A 21,057-nucleotide genomic window follows, 5' to 3' on the forward strand; every position below is an offset into this window, starting at 1 on the left:
CACAGGGAATGCTCTAAGCACCGACTGTAGGAAGAGTCTCTATTCTTGTACTAAAGGCGGCATTGTGCCTTTTGTATTTAATTCCGATGCGATTTCTGTGTATCATCGTCAATGTGTATGTCCAAGTAATACATTGAACCTGCAGTGCTGTATCGGAAACTAATACTTGTCTCACAGGGAATGCTCAAACCACCGACTGCAATAAGAGTGTCTATTGTTGTACTTAGGGCGGCATTGTGCCTTTTGTATTTAATTCCGATGCGATTTCTATGTATCATCGTCAATGTTATGGTTCAAGGAATACATTGAACCTGCAGTGGTGTATCGGAAACTATTACAGGTCTCACAGGGAAATCTCAAAGCACCGACTGTATGAAGAGTCTCTATTCTTGTAGTTAAGGCGGCATTGTGCCTTTGGTATTTAATTCCGATGCGATTTCTGTGTTTCATCGTCAGTGTGTATGTCCAAGAAATACATTGTACCTGCAGTGGTGTATCGGAAACTAATGCTGGTCTCACAGGGAGTGCTCAAAGCACCGACTGTAGGAAGAGTCTCTATCCTTGTACTTAAGGCGGCATTGTGCCTTTTGTATTTAATTCCGATGCGATTTCTGTGTATCATCGTCACTGTGTATGTCCAAGGAATACATTGAACCTACAGTGGTGTATCGGAAACTAATACTGGTCTCACAGGGAATGCTAAAAGCACCAACTCTAAGAAGAGTCTCTATTCCTGTACTTAAGGCGGTATTGTGCCTTCTGTATTTAATTCCGATGCGATTTCAGTGTTTCATCGGCAATGTGTATGTCCAAGGAATACATTGAACCTGCAGAGGTGTATCGGAAACTAATACTGGTCTCACAGGGAATGCTCAAAGCACCGACTGTAAGAAAAATCTCTATTCTTGTACTTAGTGCGGCATTGTGCCTTTTGTATTTAATTCCGATTCGATTTCTGTGTTTCATCGTCAATGTGTATGTCCAAGGAATTCATTGAACCTGCAGTGGTGCATCGGAACCTAATACTGGTCTCACAGGGAATGCTCAAAACACCGACTGTAAGAAGAGTCCCTATTCTTGTACTTAAGGCGGCATTGTGCCTTTTGTATTTAATTCCGATGCGATTTCTATGTATCATCGTCAATGTGAAGGTCCAAGGAATACATTGAACCTGCAGTGGTGTATCGGAAACTAATACTGGTCTCACAGGAAACGCTCAAAGCACCGACTGTAAGATGAGTCTCTATTCTTGTACTTAAAGCGGCATTGTGCCTTTGGTATTTAATTCCGATGCGATTTCTGTGTTTCAGCGTCAATGTGAAGGTCCAAGGAATACATTGAACCTGCAGTGGTGTATCGGAAACTAATACTGGTCTCACAGGAAAGAATCAAAGCACAGACTCTAAGAAGTCTCACTCTTCTTGCACTTAAGGCGGCACTGTGCCTTTTGTATTTAATTCCGATGCGATTTCTGTGTTTCATCGTCAATGTGAAGGTCCAAGGAATACATTAAACCTGCAGTGGTGTATCGGAAACTAATACTGGTCTCACAGGGAAAGCTCAAAGCACTGCCTGTAAGAAGAGTCTCTATTCTTGTACTTAATGCGGCATTGTGACTTTTTATTTAATTCCGATGCGATTTCTGTGTTTCATCGTCAATGTGAAGGTTCAAGGAATACATTGAACCTGCAGTGGTGTATCGGATACTAATACAGGTCTCATAGGAAAGGATCGAAGGACTGTCTCTAAAAAGTCTCACTCTTCTTGCACTTAAGGCGGCATTGTGGCTTTTGTATTTAATTCCGATGTAATGTCAGTGTTTTATCAACAATGTGTATGTCCAAGGAATACATTGAACCAGCAGTGGTGTATCGGAAACTAATACTGGTCTCACAGGGAACGCTCAAATCACCGACTGTAAGATGAGTCTCTATTCTTGTACTTAAGGCGGCATTGTGCCTTTGTTATATAATTCCGATGCGATTTCGGTGTTTCAGCGTCAATGTGAATGTCCAAGGAATACATTGAACCTGCAGTGGTGTATCGGAAACTACTACTGGTCTCACAGGAAAGGATCAAAGCACAGACTCTAAGAAGTCTCAAACTTCTTGCACTTAAGGCGGCATTGTGCCTTTTATATTATTAATTAAGATGCGATTTCTGTGTTTCATCGTCAATGTGAAGGTCCAAGGAATACATTGAACCTGCAGTGGTGTATCGGAAACTAATACTGGTCTCACAGGAAAGGATCAAAGCACAGACACTAAGAAGTCACACTCTTATTGCACTTAAGGCGGCATTGTGCCTTTTGTATTTAATTCCGTTGCGATATCTGTACTTCATCGTCAATGTGAAGGTCCAAGGAATACATTGAACTTTCAGTGGTGTATCGGAACCTAATACTGGTCTCACAGGAAAGGATCAAATCAAAGACTCTAAAAAGTCTCACTCTTCTTGCACTTAAGGCGGCATTGTGCCTTTTGTATTTAATTACGATGCGATTTCTGTGCTTCATCGTCCATGTGAAGGTCCAAGGAATACATTGGCCATGCAGTGGTGTATCGGAAACTAATACTGGTCTCACAGGAAAGGATCAAAGCACAGACTCTAAGAAGTCACACTCTTATTGCACGTAAGGCGGCATTGTGCCTTTTGTATTTGATTCCGTTGCGATATCTGTATTTCATCGTCAATGTGAAGGTCCTAGGAATACATTGAACCTGCAGTGGTGTATCGGAAACTAATACTGGTCTCACAGGAAAGGATTAAATCACAGACTCTAAGAAGTCTCACCCTTCTTGCACTTAAGGCGGCATTGTGCCTTTTGTATTTAATTACGATGCGATTTCTGTGTTTCATCGTCAATGTGAAGGTCCAAGGAATACATTGAATCTGCAGTGGTGTATCGGACGCTAATACTGGTCTCACAGGGAATGCTCTAAGCACCGACTGTAGGAAGGGTCTCTATTCTTGTACTAAATGCGGCATTGTGCCTTTTGTATTTAATTCCGATGCGATTTCTGTGTATCATCGTCAATGTGTATGTCCAAGTAATACATTGAACCTGCAGTGGTGTATCGGAAACTAATACTTGTCTCACATGGAATGCTCAAACCACCGACTGTAAGAAGAGTGTCTATGGTTGTACTTAGGGCGGCATTGTGCCTTTTGTATTTAATTCCGATGCGTTTTCTGTGGTTCATCGTCAACGTTTATGTCCAAAGAATACATTGAACCTGCAGTGGTGCATCGTAACCTAATACTGGTCTCACAGGGGATGCTCAAAACACCGACTGCAAGAAGAGGCTCTGTTCTTGTACTTAAGGCGGCATAGTGCCTTTTGTATTTAATTCCGATGCGATTACTATGTATCATCGTCAACGTTAAGGTTCAAGGAATACATTGAACCTGCAGTGGTTTATCGGAAACTAATACAGGTCTCACAGGGAAATCTCAAAGCACCGACTGTAAGAAGAGTCTCTATTCTTGTAGTTAAGGCGGCATTGTGCCTTTGGTATTTAATTCCGATGCGATTTCTGTGTTTCATCGTCAGTGTGTATGTCCAAGAAATACATTGAACCTGCAGTGGTGTATCGGAAACTAATACTGGTCTCACAGGGAATGCTCAAAGCACCGACTGTAGGAAGAGTCTCTATTCTTGCACTTAAGGCGGCATTGTGCCTTTTGTATTTAATTCCGTAGTGATTTCTGTGTTTCATCGTCAATGTGTATGTCCAAGGAATACATAGAACCTGCAGTGGTGCATCGGAAACTAATACTGGTCTCACAGGAATGGATCAACGCCCAGACTCTAAGACGTCTCACTCTTCCTGCACTTCAGGTTGCATTGAGCCTTTTGTATTTAATTCCGATGCGATTTCAATGTTTCATCGTCACTGTGAAGGTCCAAGGAATACATTGAACCTGCAGTGGTGTATCGGAAACTAATACTGGTCTCACAGGGAATGCTCAAAGCTCCGACTGTTAGAAGAGTCTCTAATCTTGTACTTAAGGCGGCATTCTGCCTTTTGTATTTAATTCCGATGCGACTTCTGTGTTTCATCGTCAATGTGTATGTCCAAGGAATACATAGAACCTGCAGTGGTGTATCGGAAACTAAGACTGGTCTCACAGAGAATGCTCAAAACACCGACTGTAAGAAGAGTCTCTATTCATGTACTTAAGGCGGCTTTGTGCCTTTTGTATTTAATTCCGATGCGATTTCTGTGTTTCATCGTCAATGTGTATGTACAAGGAATACATTGAACCTGCAGTGGTGCATCGGAAACTAATACTGGTCTCACAGGAAAGGATCAAAGCAAAGACTCAAAGACGTTCACTCTTCTTGCACTTAAGGTTGCAATGAGCCTTTTGTATTTAATTCCGATGTTATTTCTGTGTTTCATCTTCAATGGGAAGGTCCAAGGAATACATTGAACCTGCAGAGGTGTATCGGAAACTAATACTGGTCTCACAGGAAAGGATCAAAGCACAGGCTCTAAGAAGTCTCACTCTACTTGCACTTAATGCGGCATTGAGCCCTTTTTATTTAATTCCGATGCGATTTCTGTGTTTGATCGTCAATGTGAAGGTCCAAGGAATACATTAAACCTGCAGTGGTGTATCGGATACTAATACAGGTCTCATAGGAAAGGATCAAAGGACTGTCTCTAAAAAGTCTCACTCTTCTTGCACTTAAGGCGGCATTGTGGCTTTTGTATTTAATTCCGATGTAATTTCAGTGTTTTATCAACAATGTGTATGTCCAAGGAATACATTGAACCAGCAGTGGTGTATCGGAAACTAATACTGGTCTCACAGGGAACGCTCAAATCACCGACTGTAAGATGAGTCTCTATTCTTGTACTTAAAGCGGCATTGTGCCTTTGTTATTTAATTCCGATGCGATTTCTGTGTTTCAGCGTCAATGTGAATGTCCAAGGAATACATTGAACCTGCAGTGGTGTATCGGAAACTAATACTGGTCTCACAGGAAAGGATCAAAGCACAGACTCTAAGAAGTCACAAACTTCTTGCACTTAAGGCGGCATTGTGCGTTTTGTATTTAATTCCGATGCGATTTCTGTGTTTCATCGTCAATGTGATGGTCCATGGAATACATTGAACCTGCAGTGGTGTATCGGAAACTAATACTGGTCTCACAGGAAAGGATCAAAGCACAGACCCTAAGAAGACACACTCTTCTTGCACTTAAGGGGGCATTGTGCCTTTTGTATTTAATTCCCTTGCGATATCTGTGATTCATCGTCAATGTGAATGTCCAAGGAATACATTGAACCTGCAGTGGTGTATCGGAAACTAATACTGGTCTCACAGCAAAGGATCAAAGCACAGACTCTAAGAAATCTCACTCTTCTTGCACTCAAGGCGGCATTGTGCCTTTTGTATTTAATTACGATGCGATTACTGTGTTTCATCGTCAATGTGAAGGTCCAAGGAATACATTGAACCTGCAGTGGTGTATCGGAAACTAATACTGGTCTCACAGGAAAGGATCAAAGCACAGACTCTAAGAAGTGTCACTCTTCTTGCCCTTAAGGCGGCATTGCGCCTTTTGTATTTTATTCCGATCTAATTTCAGTTCTTCATCACCAACGTGTACGTCTAAGGAATACATTGAACCCGCAGTGGTGTATCGGAAACTAATACTGGTCTCACAGGAAAGGATCAAAGCACAGACTCTAAGAAGTCTCACTCTTCTTGCACTTAAGGCGGCATTGTGTCTTTTGTATTTAATTGCGATGCGATTACTGTGTTTCATTGTTAATGTGAAGGTCCAAGGAATACATTGAACCTGCTGAGGTGTATCGGAAACTAATACTGGTCTCACAGGAAAGGATCAAAACACAGACTCTAAGAAGTCTCACTCTTCTTGCACTTAAGTCGGCATTGTGCCTTTTGTATTTAATTTCGATGTAATTTCTGTGTTTCATCGTCAATGTGTATGTAAAAGGAATACATTGAACCTGCAGTGGTGTATCGGAAACTAATACTGGTCTCACAGGAAAGGATCAAAGGACAGACTCTAAGAAGTCTCACTCATTTTGCACTTAAGGCGGCATTGTGGCTTTTGTATTTAATTCCGATGTAATTTCAGTGTTTCATCGTCAATGTGTATGTCCAAGGAATGCATTGAATGAGCAGTGGTGTATCGGAAACTAATACTGGTCTCACAGGGAACGCTCAAAGCACCGACTGGAAGAAGAGTCTCTATTCTTGTACTTAAAGCGGCATTGTGCATTTTGTATTTAATTCCGATGCGATTTCTGTGTTTCATCGTCAATGTGAAGGTCCAAGGAATACATTGTACCTGCAGTGGTGTATCGGAAAATAATACTGGTCTCACAGGAAAGGACCAAAGCACAGACACTATGAAGTCTCACTCTACTTGCACTTAAGGCGGCATTGAGCCTTTTTTGTTTAATTCCGATGCGATTTCTGTGTTTCATCGTCGATGTGTATGTCCAAGGATTACATTGAACCTGCAGTGGTGTATCGGAAGCTAATACAGGTCTCACAGGGAATGCTCTAAGCACCGACTGTAGGAAGAGTCTCTATACTTGTACTTAAGGCGGCATTGTGCCTTTTGTATTTAAATCCGTTGCGATTTCTGTGTTTCATCGTCAATGTGTATGTCCAAGGAATACATTGAACCTGCAGTGGTGCATCGGAAACTAATACTGGTCTCACAGGACATGATCAACGCCCAGACTCTAAGACGTCTCACTCTTCCTGCACTTCAGGTTGCATTGAGCCTTTCGTATTTAATTCCGATGCGATTTCTGTGTTTCATCGTCAATGTGAAGGTCCAAGGAATACATTGAACCTGCAGTGGTGTATCGGAAACTAATACTGGCCTCACAGGGAATGCTCAAAGCACCGACTGTAAGAAGAGTCTCTAATCTTGTACTTAGGGTGGCATTGTGCCTTTTGTATTTAATTCCGATGCCACTTCTGTGTCTCATCGTCAATGTGTATGTCAAAGGAATACATAGAACCTGCAGTGGTGTATCGGAAACAAATACTGGTCTGACAGAGAATGCTCAAAACACCGACTGTAAGAAGAGTCTCTATTCATGTACTTAAGGCGGCTTTGTGCCTTTTGTATTTAATTCCGATGCGATTTCTGTGTTTCATCGTCAATGTGTATGTACAAGGAATACATTGAACCTGCAGTGGTGCATCGGAAACTAATACTGGTCTCACAGGAAAGGATCACAGCACAGTCTATAAGAAGTCTCACTCTACTTGCACTTAATGCGGCATTGAGCCCTTTTCATTTAATTCCGATGCGATTTCTGTGTTTCATCGTCAATGTGAAGGTCCAAGGAAAACATTAAACCTGCAGTGGTGTATCGGAAACTAATACTGGTCTCACAGGAAAGGATCAATGGACAGACTCTAAAAAGTCTCACTCTTCTTGCACTTATGGCGGCATTGTGGCTTTTGTATTTAATCCCGATGGAATTTCAGTGTTTTATCAACAATGTGTATGTCCAAGGAATACATTGAACCAGCAGTGGTGAATCGGAAACTAATACTTGTCTCAGAGGGAACGCTCAAAGCACCGACTGTAAGATGAGTCTCTATTCTTGTACTTAAGGCGGCATTGTGCCTTTGGTATTTAATTCCGATGCGATTTCTGTGTTTCAGCGTCAATATGAAGGTCTATGGAATACAGTGAACCTGCCGTGGTTAATCGGAAACTAATACTGGTCTAACAGGAAAGGATCAAATCACAGACTCTAAGAAGTCTCACTGTTCTTGCACTTAAGGCGGCATTATGCCTTTTGTATTTAATTACGATGCGATTTCTGTGTTTCATCGTCAATGTGAAGGTCCAAGGAATACAGTGAACCTGCAGTGGTGTATCGGAAACTAATACTGGTCTCACAGGAAAGGATCAAAGCACAGACTCTAAGAAGTCTCACTCTTCTTGCACTTAAGGCGGCATTGTGTCTTTTGTATTTAATTCCGATGCGATTTCTGTGTTTCATCGTCAATGTGAATGTCCAAGGAACACATTGAACCTGCAGTGGTGTATCGGAAACTAATACTGGTCTCACAGGAAAGGATCAAAGCACAGACTCTAACAAATCTCACTCTTCTTACACTCAAGGCGTCATTGTGGCTTTCGTATTTAATTCCGATGTAATTTCAGTGTTTCATCGTCAATGTGTATGTCCACGGAATACATTGAATGAGCTGTGGTGTATCGGAAACTAATACTGGTCTCACAGGGAACGCTAAAAGCACCGACTGTAGGAAGAGTCTCTATTCTTGTACTTAAGGCGGCATTGTGCCTTTTGTATTTAATTCCGTTGCGATTTCTGTGTTTCATCGTCAATGTGTATGTACAAGGAATACATTGAACCTGCAGTGGTGCATCGGAAACTAATTCTGGTCTCACAGGAAAGGATCATAGCACAGACTCAAAGAGGTCTCACTCTTCTTGCACTTAAGGTTGCAATGAGCCGTTTGTATTTAATTCCGATGTTATTTCTGTGTTTCATCTTCAATGTGAAGGTCCAAGGAATACATTGAACCTGCAGTGGTGTATCGGAAACTAATACTGGTCTCACAGGAGAGGATTAAAGCACAGACTCTAAGAAGTCTCACTCTACTTGCACTTAATGCGGCATTGAGCCCTTTTTATTTATTTCCGATGCGATTTCTGTGTTTCATCGTCAATGTGAAGGTCCAAGGAATACATTGAACCTGCAGTGGTGTATCGGAAACTAATACTGGTGTCGCAGGGAATGCTTATAGCACCCTCTGTAAGAAGAGTCTCTATTCTTGTATTTAAGGCGGAATTGTGCATTCTGTATTTAATTCCGATGCGATTTCAGTGTTTTATCGTCAATGTGTATGTCCAAGGAATACATTGAACCTGCAGAGGTGTTACGGACACTAATACTGGTCTGATAGGGAATGCTCAAAGCACCGACTGTAAGAAGTGTCTCCATTCTTGTACTTGAGGCGGCATTGTGCCTTTTGTATTTAATTCCGATGCGATTTCTGTGTTTCATCGTCAATGTGAAGGTCCAAGGAATACATTGAACCTGCAGTGGTGTATCGGAAACTAATACTGATCTCACAGGAAAGGATCAAAGCACAGACTCTAAGAAGTCTCACTCTTCTTGCACTTAAGGCAGCATTGTTCCTTTTGTATTTAATTCTGTTGCGATATCTGTGTTTCATCGTCAATGTAAATGACCAAGGAATACATTGAACCTGCAGTGGTGTAGCGGAAACTAATACTGGCCTCACAGGAAAGGATTAAAGCACAGACTCTAAGAAGTCTCACTCTTCTTGCACTTAAGGCAGCATTGTGCCTTTTGTATTTCATTACGATGCGATTTCTGTGTTTCATCGTCAATGTGAAGTTCCAAGGAATACATTGAACCTGCAGTGGTGTATCGGAAAGTAATACTGGTCTCACACGAAAGGATCAAAGCCCAGACTCTAAGAAATCTCACTCTTCTTGCACTTAAGGCGGCATTGTGCCTTTTGTATTTAATTCCGACCTAATTTCAGTTTTTTATCACCAACGTGTACGTCCAAGGAATACATTGAACCTGCAGTTGTGTATCGGAGACTAATACTGGTCTCACAGTGAATGCTCAAAACACCGACTGTAAGAAGAGTCTCTATTCTTGTTCTTAAGGCGGCATTGTTCCTTTTGTATTTAATTCCGATGCGATTTCTGTGTTTCATTGTCAATGTGAAGGTCCAAGGAATACATTGAACCGGCAGTGGTGTATCGGAAACTAATACAGGTCTCACAGGGAATGCTCAAAGCACCGACTGTAAGAAGAGTCTCTGTTCTTGTACTTAAGGCGGTACTGTGCCTTTTGTATTTAATTCCGATGCGATATCTGTGTTTCATCGTCAATGTGTATGTCCAAGGAATACATTGAACCTGCAGTGGTGCATCGGAACCTAATACTAGTCTCACAGCGAATGCTCAAAACACCGACTGTAAGAAGAGTTTCTATTCTTGTACTTAAGGCGGCATTGTGCCTTTTGTATTTAATTCCGATGCGATTTCTATTTGTCATCGTCAATGTGAAGGTCCAAGGAATACATTGAACCTGCAGTGGTGTATCGGAAACTAATACTGCTCTCACAGTAAAGGATCAATGCACTGACTCTAAGAAGTCTCACTCTTCTTGCACTTAAGGCGGCATTGTGCATTTTGTATTTAATTCCGATGCGATCTCTGTGTTTCATCGTCAATGTGAAGGTCCAAGGAATACATTGAACCTGCAGTGGTGTATCGGAAACTAATACTGGTCTCACAGGAAAGGATCAAAGCACAGACTCTAAGAAATCTCAACCTTCTTGCACTTAAGGCGGCATTGTGCCTTTTGTATTGACTTACGATGCGATTTCTGTGTTTCATCGTCAATGTGAAGGTCCGAGGAATACATTGAACCTGCAGTGGTGTATCGGAAACTAATACTGGTCTCACAATAAAGGATCAAAGCACAGACTCTAATAAGTCTCACTCTTCTTGCACTTAAGGCGGCATTGTGCCTTTTGTATTTAATTCCGATCTAATTTCAGTTTTTCATCACCAACGTGTACGTCCAGGGAATACATTGAACCTGTAGTGGTGTATCGGAAACTAATACTGGTCTCACAGAGAATGCTCAAAACACCGACTGTAAGAAGAGTCTCTATTCTTGTACTTAAGGCGGCATTGTGCCCTTTGTATTTAATTTTGATGCGATTTCTGTGTTTCATCGTCAATGTGTATGTCCAAGGAATACATTGAACCTGCAGTTGTGCATCGGAAACTAATACTGGTCTCACAGGAAAGGATCAAAGCACAGACTCTAAGACGTCTCACTCTTCTTGCACTTAAGGATGCAATGAGCCTTTTGTATTTTATTCCGATATGATTTCTGTGTTTCATCGTCAATGTGAAGGTCCAAGGAATACATTGAACCTGCAGTGGTGTATCGGAAACTAATACTGGTCTCACAGGACAGGATCAAAGCACAGACTCTAAGAAGTCTCACTCTACTTGCACTGAAGGCGGCATTGACCATTTTTATTTAATTCCGATGCGATTTCTGTGTTTAATGGTCAAGGTGTATGTCCAAGGAAAACATTGAGCCTTGCAGTGGTGTATCAGAAGCTATTACTGGTCTCACAGGGAATGCTCTAAGCACCGACCGTAGCAAGAGTCTCTATTCTTGTACTAAAGGCGGCATTGTGCCTTTTGTATTTAATTCCGATGCGATTTCTGTGAATCATCGTCAATGTGTATGTCCAAGTAATACATTGAACCTGCAGTGGTGTAGCGGAAACTAATACTTGTCTCACAGGGAATGCTTAGACCACCGACTGAAAGAAGAGTCTCTATTCTTGTACATAGGGCGGCATTGTGCTTTTGTATTTAATTCCGATGCGATTTCTGTGTTTCATCGTCAACGTGCATGTCCAAAGAATACATTGAACCTGCAGTGGTGCATCGGAACCTAATACTGGTCTCACAGGGAATGTTCAAAACACCGACTGTAAGAAGGGTCTCTATTCTTCTACTTAAGGCGGCATTGTGCCGTTTGTATTTAATTCCGATGCGATTTCTATGTGTCATCGACAATGTTAAGGTTCAAGGAATACATTGAACCTGCAGTGGTGTATCAGAAGCTAATACTGGTCTCACAGGGAAAGCTCAAAGCACCGACTGTAAGAAGAGTCTCTATTCTTGTACTTAAGGCGGCATTGTGCCTTTGGTATTTAATTCCGATGCGATTTCTGTGTTTCATCGTCAGTGTGTATGTCCAAGGAATACATTGAACCTGCAGTGGTGTATCGGAAACTAATACTGGTCTCACAGGGAATGCTCAAAGCACCGACTGTAGGAAGAGTCTCTATTCTTGTACTTAAGGCGTCATTGTGCCTTTTGTATTTACTTCCGATGCGATTTCTGTGTATCATCGTCAATGTGTACGTCCAAGGAATACATTGAACCTGCAGTGGTGTATCGGAAACTAATACTGGTCTCACAGGAAAGGATCAAAGCACAGACTCTAAGAAGTCTCACTCTTCTTGCACTTAAGGCGGCATTGTTCCTTTTGTATTTAATTCCGTTGCGATATCTGTGTTTCATCGTCAATGTGAATGTCCAAGGAATACATTGAACCTGCAGTGGTGTATCGGAAACTAATACTGGCCTCACAGGAAAGGATCAAAGCACAGACTCTAAGAAGTCTCACTCTTCTTGCACTTAGAGCAGCATTGTGCCTTTTGTATTTAATTACGAAGCGATTTCTGTGTTTCATCGTCAAGGTGAAGTTCCAAGGAATACATTGAACTTGCAGTGGTGTATCGGATAGTAATACTGGTCTCACACGAAAGGACCAAACCCAGACTCTAAGAAATCTCACTCTTCTTGCACTTAAGGCGGCATTGTGCATTTTGTATTTAATTCCGACCTAATTTCAGTTTTTTATCACCAACGTGTACGACCAAGGAATACTTTGAACCTGCAGTTGTGTATCGGAGACTAATACTGGTCTCACAGTGAATACTCAAAACACCGACTGTAAAAAGTGTCTCTATTCTTGTACTTAAGGCGGCATTGTGCCTTTTGTATTTAATTCCGATTCGATTTCTGTATTTCATCGTCAATGTGTATGTCCAAGGAATACATTGAACCTGCAGTGGTGTATCGGAAACTAATACTGGTCTCACAGGAAAGGATCAAAGCACAGACTCTAAGAAGTCTCACTCTTCTTGCACTTAAGGCAGCATTGTGCCTTTTGTATTTAATTCCGTTGCGATATCTGTACTTCATCGTCAATGTGAAGGTCCTAGGAATACATTGAACCTGCAATGGTGTATCGGAAACTAATACTGGTCTCACAGGAAAGGATCAAATCACAGACTCTAAGAAGTCTCACTGTTCTTGCACTTAAGGCGGCATTGTGCCTTTTGTATTTAATTACGATGCGATTTCTGTGTTTCATCGTCAATGTGAAGGTCCAAGGAATACATTGAACCTGCAGTGGTGTATCGGAAACTAATACTGGTCTCACAGGAAAGGATCAAAGCACAGACTCTAAGAAGTCTCACTCTTCTTGCACTTAAGGCGGCATTGTGTCTTTTGTATTTAATTCCGATGCGATTTCGGTGTTTCATCGTCAATGTGAATGTCCAAGGAACACATTGAACCTGCAGTGGTGTATCGGAAACTAATACTGGTCTCACAGGAAAGGATCAAAGCACAGACTCTAAGAAGTCTCACTCTTCTTGCACTTAAGGCGGCATTGTGTCTTTTGTATTTAATTCCGATGCGATTTCAGTGTTTCATCGTCAATGTGAATGTCCACGAAATACATTGAATGAGCTGTGGTGTGTCGGAAACTAATACTGGTCTCACAGGGAACGCTAAAAGCACCGACTGGAAGAAGAGTCTCTATTCTTCTACTTAAAGCGGCATTGTGCTTTTTGTATTTAATTCCGATGCGATATCTGTGTTTCATCGTCAATGTGAGGTCCAAGGAACACATTGAACCTGCAGTGGTGTATCGGAAACTAATACTGGTCTCACAGGAAAAGATCAAAGCACAGACTCGAAGAAGTGTCACTCTTCCTGCACTTAAGGCGGCATTGCGCATTTTGTATTTAATTCCAATGCAATTTCAGTGGTTCATCGTCAATGTGTAAGTCCTAGGAATACATTGAACCTTCAGTGGTGCATCGGAAACTAATACTGGTCTCACAGGAAAGGATCAAAGCACAGACTCTAAGACGTTCACTCTTCTTGCACTTAAGGTTGCTATGAGCATTTTGTATTTAATTCCGATGCGATTTCTGTTTTTCATCGTCAATGTGAAGATGCAAGGAATACATTGAACCTGCAGTGGTGTATCGGAAAATAATACTGGTCTCACAGGAAAGGATCAAAGCACAGACTCTAAGAAGTCTCTCTCTACTTGCACTTAAGGCGGCATTGACCCTTTTTTATTTAATTCCGATGCGATTTCTGTCTTTCATCGTCAATGTGTATGTCCAAGGAATACATTGAACCTGCAGTGGTGTATCGTAAGCTAATACAGGTCTCACAGGGAATGCACTAAGCACCGACTGTAGGAAGAGTCTCTATTCTTGTACTTAAGGCGGCATTGTGCCTTTTGTATTTAATTCCGTTGCGATTTCTGTGTTTCATCGTCGATGTGTATGTACAAGGAATACATTGAACCTGCAGTGGTGCATCGGAAACTAATTCTGGTCTCACAGGAAAGGATCATAGCACAGACTCAAAGAGGTCTCACTCTTCTTGCACTTAAGGTTGCAATGAGCCGTTTGTATTTAATTCCGATGTTATTTCTGTGTTTCATCTTCAATGTGAAGGTCCAAGGAATACATTGAACCTGCAGTGGTGTATCGGAAACTAATACTGGTCTCACAGGAAAGGATTAAAGCACAGACTCTAAGAAGTCTCACTCTACTTGCACTTAATGCGGCATTGAGCCCTTTTTATTTAATTCCGATGCGATTTCTGTGTTTCATCGTCAATGTGAAGGTCCAAGGAATACATTGAACCTGCAGTGGTGTATCGGAAACTAATACTGGTGTCGCAGGGAATGCTTATAGCACCCTCTGTAAGAAGAGTCTCTATTCTTGTATTTAAGGCGGAATTGTGCATTCTGTATTTAATTCCGATGCGATTTCAGTGTTTTATCGTCAATGTGTATGTCCAAGGAATACATTGAACCTGCAGAGGTGTATCGGAAACTAATACTGATCTCACAGGAAAGGATCAAAGCACAGACTCTAAGAAGTCTCACTCTTCTTGCACTTAAGGCAGCATTGTTCCTTTTGTATTTAATTCCGTTGCGATATCTGTGTTTCATCGTCAATGTAAATGACCAAGGAATACATTGAACCTGCAGTGGTGTAGCGGAAACTAATACTGGCCTCACAGGAAAGGATCAAAGCACAGACTCTAAGAAGTCTCACTCTTCTTGCACTTAAGGCAGCATTGTGCCTTTTGTATTTCATTACGATGCGATTTCTGTGTTTCATCGTCAATGTAAAGTTCCAAGGAACACATTGAACCTGCAGTGGTGTATCGGAAAGTAATACTGGTCTCACACGAAAGGATCAAAGCCCAGACTCTAAGAAATCTCACTCTTCTTGCACTTAAGACGGCATTGTGCCTTTTGTATTTAATTCCGACCTAATTTCAGTTTTTTATCACCAACGTGTACGTCCAAGGAATACATTGAACCTGCAGTTGTGTATCGGAGACTAATACTGGTCTCACAGTGAATGGTAAAAACACCGACTGTAAGAAGAGTCTCTATTCTTGTTCTTAAGGCGGCATTGTTCCTTTTGTATTTAATTCCGATGCGATTTCTGTGTTTCATTGTCAATGTGAAGGTCCAAGGAATACATTGAACCGGCAGTGGTGTATCGGAAACTAATACAGGTCTCACAGGGAATGCTCAAAGCACCGACTGTAAGAAGAGTCTCTATTCTTGTACTTAAGGCGGCACTGTGCCTTTTGTATTTAATTCCGATGCGATTTCTGTGTTTCATCGTCAATGTGTATGTCCAAGGAATACATTGAACCTGCAGTGGTGCATCGGAACCTAATACTAGTCTCACAGCGAATGCTCAAAACACCGACTGTAAGAAGAGTCTCTATTCTTGTACTTAAGGCGGCATTGTGCCTTTTGTATTTAATTCCGATGCGATTTCTATGTGTCATCGTCAATGTGAAGGTCCAAGGAATACATTGAACCTGCTATGGTGTATCGGAAACTAATACTGGTCTCACAGTAAAGGATCAATGCACTGACTCTAAGAAGTCTCACTCTTCTTGCACTTAAGGCGGCATTGTGCATTTTGTATTTAATTCCGATGCGATCTCTGTGTTTCGTCGTCAATGTGAAGGTCCAAGGAATACATTGAACCTGCAGTGGTGTATCGGAAACTAATACTGGTCTCACAGGAAAGGATCAAAGCACAGACTCTAAGAAATCTCAACCTTCTTGCACTTAAGGCGGCATTGTGCCTTTTGTATTGACTTACGATGCGATTTCTGTGTTTCATCGTCAATGTGAAGGTCCGAGGAATACATTGAACCTGCAGTGGTGTATCGGAAACTAATACTGGTCTCACAATAAAGGATCAAAGCACAGACTCTAATAAGTCTCACTCTTCTTGCACTTAAGGCGGCATTGTGCCTTTTGTATTTAATTCCGATCTAATTTCAGTTTTTCATCACCAACGTGTACGTCCAGGGAATACATTGAACCTGCAGTGGTGTATCGGAAACTAATACTGGTCTCACAGAGTATGCTCAAAACACCGACTGTAAGAAGAGTCTCTATTCTTGTACTTAAGGCGGCATTGTGCCCTTTGTATTTAATTCCGATGCGATTTCTGTGTTTCATCGTCAATGTGTATGTCCAAGGAATACATTGAACCTGCAGTGGTGCATCGGAAACTAATACTGGTCTCACAGGACAGGATCAAAGCACAGACTCTAAGAAGTCTCACTCTACTTGCACTGAAGGCGGCATTGAGCCTTTTTTATTTAATTCCGATGCGATTTCTGTGTTTAATGGTCAATGTGTATGTCCAAGGAAAACATTGAACCTTGCAGTGGTGTATCAGAAGCTATTACTGGTCTCACAAGGAATGCTCTAAGCACCGACCGTAGCAAGAGTCTCTATTCTTGTACTAAAGGCGGCATTGTGCCTTTTGTATTTAATTCCGATGCGATTTCTGTGAATCATCGTCAATGTGTATGTCCAAGTAATACATTGAACCTGCAGTGGTGTATCGGAAACTAATACTTGTCTCACAGGGAATGCTTAGACCACCGACTGAAAGAAGAGTCTCTATTCTTGTACTTAGGGCGGCATTGTGCTTTTGTATTTAATTCCGGTGCGATTTCTGTGTTTCATCGTCAACGTGCATGTCCAAAGAATACATTGAACCTGCAGTGGTGCATCGGAACCTAATACTGGTCTCACAGGGAATGTTCAAAACACCGACTGTAAGAAGGGTCTCTATTCTTCTACTTAAGGCGGCATTGTGCCGTTTGTATTTAATTCCGATGCGATTTCTATGTGTCATCGACAATGTTAAGGTTCAAGGAATACATTGAACCTGCAGTGGTGTATCAGAAGCTAATACTGGTCTCACAGGGAAAGCTCAAAGCACCGACTATAAGAAGAGTCTCTATTCTTGTACTTAAGGCGGCATTGTGCCTTTGGTATTTAATTCCGATGCGATTTCTGTGTTTCATCGTCAGTGTGTATGTCCAAGGAATACATTGAACCTGCAGTGGTGTACCGGAAACTAATACTGGTCTCACAGGGAATGCTCAAAGCACCGACTGTAGGAAGAGTCTCTATTCTTGTACTTAAGGTGTCATTGTGCCTTTTGTATTTACTTCCGATGTGATTTCTGTGTATCATCGTCAATGTGTACGTCCAAGGAATACATTGAACCTGCAGTGGTGTATCGGAAACTAATACTGGTCTCACAGGAAAGGATCATAGCACAGACTCAAAGAGGCCTCACTCTTCTTGCACTTAAGGTTGCAATGAGCCGTTTGTATTTAATTCCGATGTTATTTCTGTGTTTCATCTTCAATGTGAAGGTCCAAGGAATACATTGAACCTGCAGTGGTGTATCGGAAACTAATACTGGTCTCACAGGAAAGGATTAAAGCACAGACTCTAAGAAGTCTCACTCTACTTGCACTTAATGCGGCATTGAGCCCTTTTTATTTAATTCCGATGCGATTTCTGTGTTTCATCGTCAATGTGAAGGTCCAAGGAATACATTGAACCTGCAGTGGTGTATCGGAAACTAATACTGGTGTCGCAGGGAATGCTTATAGCACCCTCTGTAAGAAGAGTCTCTATTCTTGTATTTAAGGCGGAATTGTGCATTCTGTATTTAATTCCGATGCGATTTCAGTGTTTTATCGTCAATGTGTATGTCCAAGGAATACATTGAACCTGCAGAGGTGTTACGGACACTAATACTGGTCTGATAGGGAATGCTCAAAGCACCGACTGTAAGAAGTGTCTCCATTCTTGTACTTGAGGCGGCATTGTGCCTTTTGTATTTAATTCCGATGCGATTTCTGTGTTTCATCGTCAATGTGAAGGTCCAAGGAATACATTGAACCTGCAGTGGTGTATCGGAAACTAATACTGATCTCACAGGAAAGGATCAAAGCACAGACTCTAAGAAGTCTCACTCTTCTTGCACTTAAGGCAGCATTGTTCCTTTTGTATTTAATTCCGTTGCGATATCTGTGTTTCATCGTCAATGTAAATGACCAAGGAATACATTGAACCTGCAGTGGTGTAGCGGAAACTAATACTGGCCTCACAGGAAAGGATCAAAGCACAGACTCTAAGAAGTCTCACTCTTCTTGCACTTAAGGCAGCATTGTGCCTTTTGTATTTCATTACGATGCGATTTCTGTGTTTCATCGTCAGTGTGTATGTCCAAGGAATACATTGAACCTGCAATGGTGTATCGGAAACTAATACTGGTCTCACAGGAAAGGATCAAATCACAGACTCTAAGAAGTCTCACTGTTCTTGCACTTAAGGCGGCATTGTGCCTTTTGTATTTAATTACGATGCGATTTCTGTGTTTCATCGTCAATGTGAAGGTCCAAGGAATACATTGAACCTGCAGTGGTGTATCGGAAACTAATACTGGTCTCACAGGAAAGGATCAAAGCACAGACTCTAAGAAGTCTCACTCTTCTTGCACTTAAGGCGGCATTGTGTCTTTTGTATTTAATTCCGATGCGATTTCGGTGTTTCATCGTCAATGTGAATGTCCAAGGAACACATTGAACCTGCAGTGGTGTATCGGAAACTAATACTGGTCTCACAGGAAAGGATCAAAGCACAGACTCTAAGAAGTCTCACTCTTCTTGCACTTAAGGCGGCATTGTGTCTTTTGTATTTAATTCCGATGCGATTTCAGTGTTTCATCGTCAATGTGAATGTCCACGAAATACATTGAATGAGCTGTGGTGTGTCGGAAACTAATACTGGTCTCACAGGGAACGCTAAAAGCACCGACTGGAAGAAGAGTCTCTATTCTTCTACTTAAAGCGGCATTGTGCTTTTTGTATTTAATTCCGATGCGATATCTGTGTTTCATCGTCAAAGTGAGGTCCAAGGAACACATTGAACCTGCAGTGGTGTATCGGAAACTAATACTGGTCTCACAGGAAAAGATCAAAGCACAGACTCGAAGAAGTGTCACTCTTCCTGCACTTAAGGCGGCATTGCGCATTTTGTATTTAATTCCAATGCAATTTCAGTGGTTCATCGTCAATGTGTAAGTCCTAGGAATACATTGAACCTTCAGTGGTGCATCGGAAACTAATACTGGTCTCACAGGAAAGGATCAAAGCACAGACTCTAAGACGTTCACTCTTCTTGCACTTAAGGTTGCTATGAGCATATTGTATTTAATTCCGATGCGATTTCTGTTTTTCATCGTCAATGTGAAGATGCAAGGAATACATTGAACCTGCAGTGGTGTATCGGAAAATAATACTGGTCTCACAGGAAAGGATCAAAGCACAGACTCTAAGAAGTCTCTCTCTACTTGCACTTAAGGCGGCATTGACCCTTTTTTATTTAATTCCGATGCGATTTCTGTCTTTCATCGTCAATGTGTATGTCCAAGGAATACATTGAACCTGCAGTGGTGTATCGTAAGCTAATACAGGTCTCACAGGGAATGCACTAAGCACCGACTGTAGGAAGAGTCTCTATTCTTGTACTTAAGGCGGCATTGTGCCTTTTGTATTTAATTCCGTTGCGATTTCTGTGTTTCATCGTCAATGTGTATGTACAAGGAATACATTGAACCTGCAGTGGTGCATCGGAAACTAATTCTGGTCTCACAGGAAAGGATCATAGCACAGACTCAAAGAGGTCTCACTCTTCTTGCACTTAAGGTTGCAATGAGCCGTTTGTATTTAATTCCGATGTTATTTCTGTGTTTCATCTTCAATGTGAAGGTCCAAGGAATACATTGAACCTGCAGTGGTGTATCGGAAACTAATACTGGTCTCACAGGAAAGGATTAAAGCACAGACTCTAAGAAGTCTCACTCTACTTGCACTTAATGCGGCATTGAGCCCTTTTTATTTAATTCCGATGCGATTTCTGTGTTTCATCGTCAATGTGAAGGTCCAAGGAATACATTGAACCTGCAGTGGTGTATCGGAAACTAATACTGGTGTCGCAGGGAATGCTTATAGCACCCTCTGTAAGAAGAGTCTCTATTCTTGTATTTAAGGCGGAATTGTGCATTCTGTATTTAATTCCGATGCGATTTCAGTGTTTTATCGTCAATGTGTATGTCCAAGGAATACATTGAACCTGCAGAGGTGTTACGGACACTAATACTGGTCTGATAGGGAATGCTCAAAGCACCGACTGTAAGAAGTGTCTCCATTCTTGTACTTGAGGCGGCATTGTGCCTTTTGTATTTAATTCCGATGCGATTTCTGTGTTTCATCGTCAATGTGAAGGTCCAAGGAATACATTGAACCTGCAGTGGTGTATCGGAAACTAATACTGATCTCACAGGAAAGGATCAAAGCACAGACTCTAAGAAGTCTCACTCTTCTTGCACTTAAGGCAGCATTGTTCCTTTTGTATTTAATTCCGTTGCGATATCTGTGTTTCATCGTCAATGTAAATGACCAAGGAATACATTGAACCTGCAGTGGTGTAGCGGAAACTAATACTGGCCTCACAGGAAAGGATCAAAGCACAGACTCTAAGAAGTCTCACTCTTCTTGCACTTAAGGCAGCATTGTGCCTTTTGTATTTCATTACGATGCGATTTCTGTGTTTCATCGTCAATGTAAAGTTCCAAGGAACACATTGAACCTGCAGTGGTGTATCGGAAAGTAATACTGGTCTCACACGAAAGGATCAAAGCCCAGACTCTAAGAAATCTCACTCTTCTTGCACTTAAGACGGCATTGTGCCTTTTGTATTT

This window comes from Schistocerca americana, chromosome 7 (assembly GCF_021461395.2).
Source record: "Schistocerca americana isolate TAMUIC-IGC-003095 chromosome 7, iqSchAmer2.1, whole genome shotgun sequence".
NCBI lineage: Eukaryota > Metazoa > Arthropoda > Insecta > Orthoptera > Acrididae > Schistocerca > Schistocerca americana.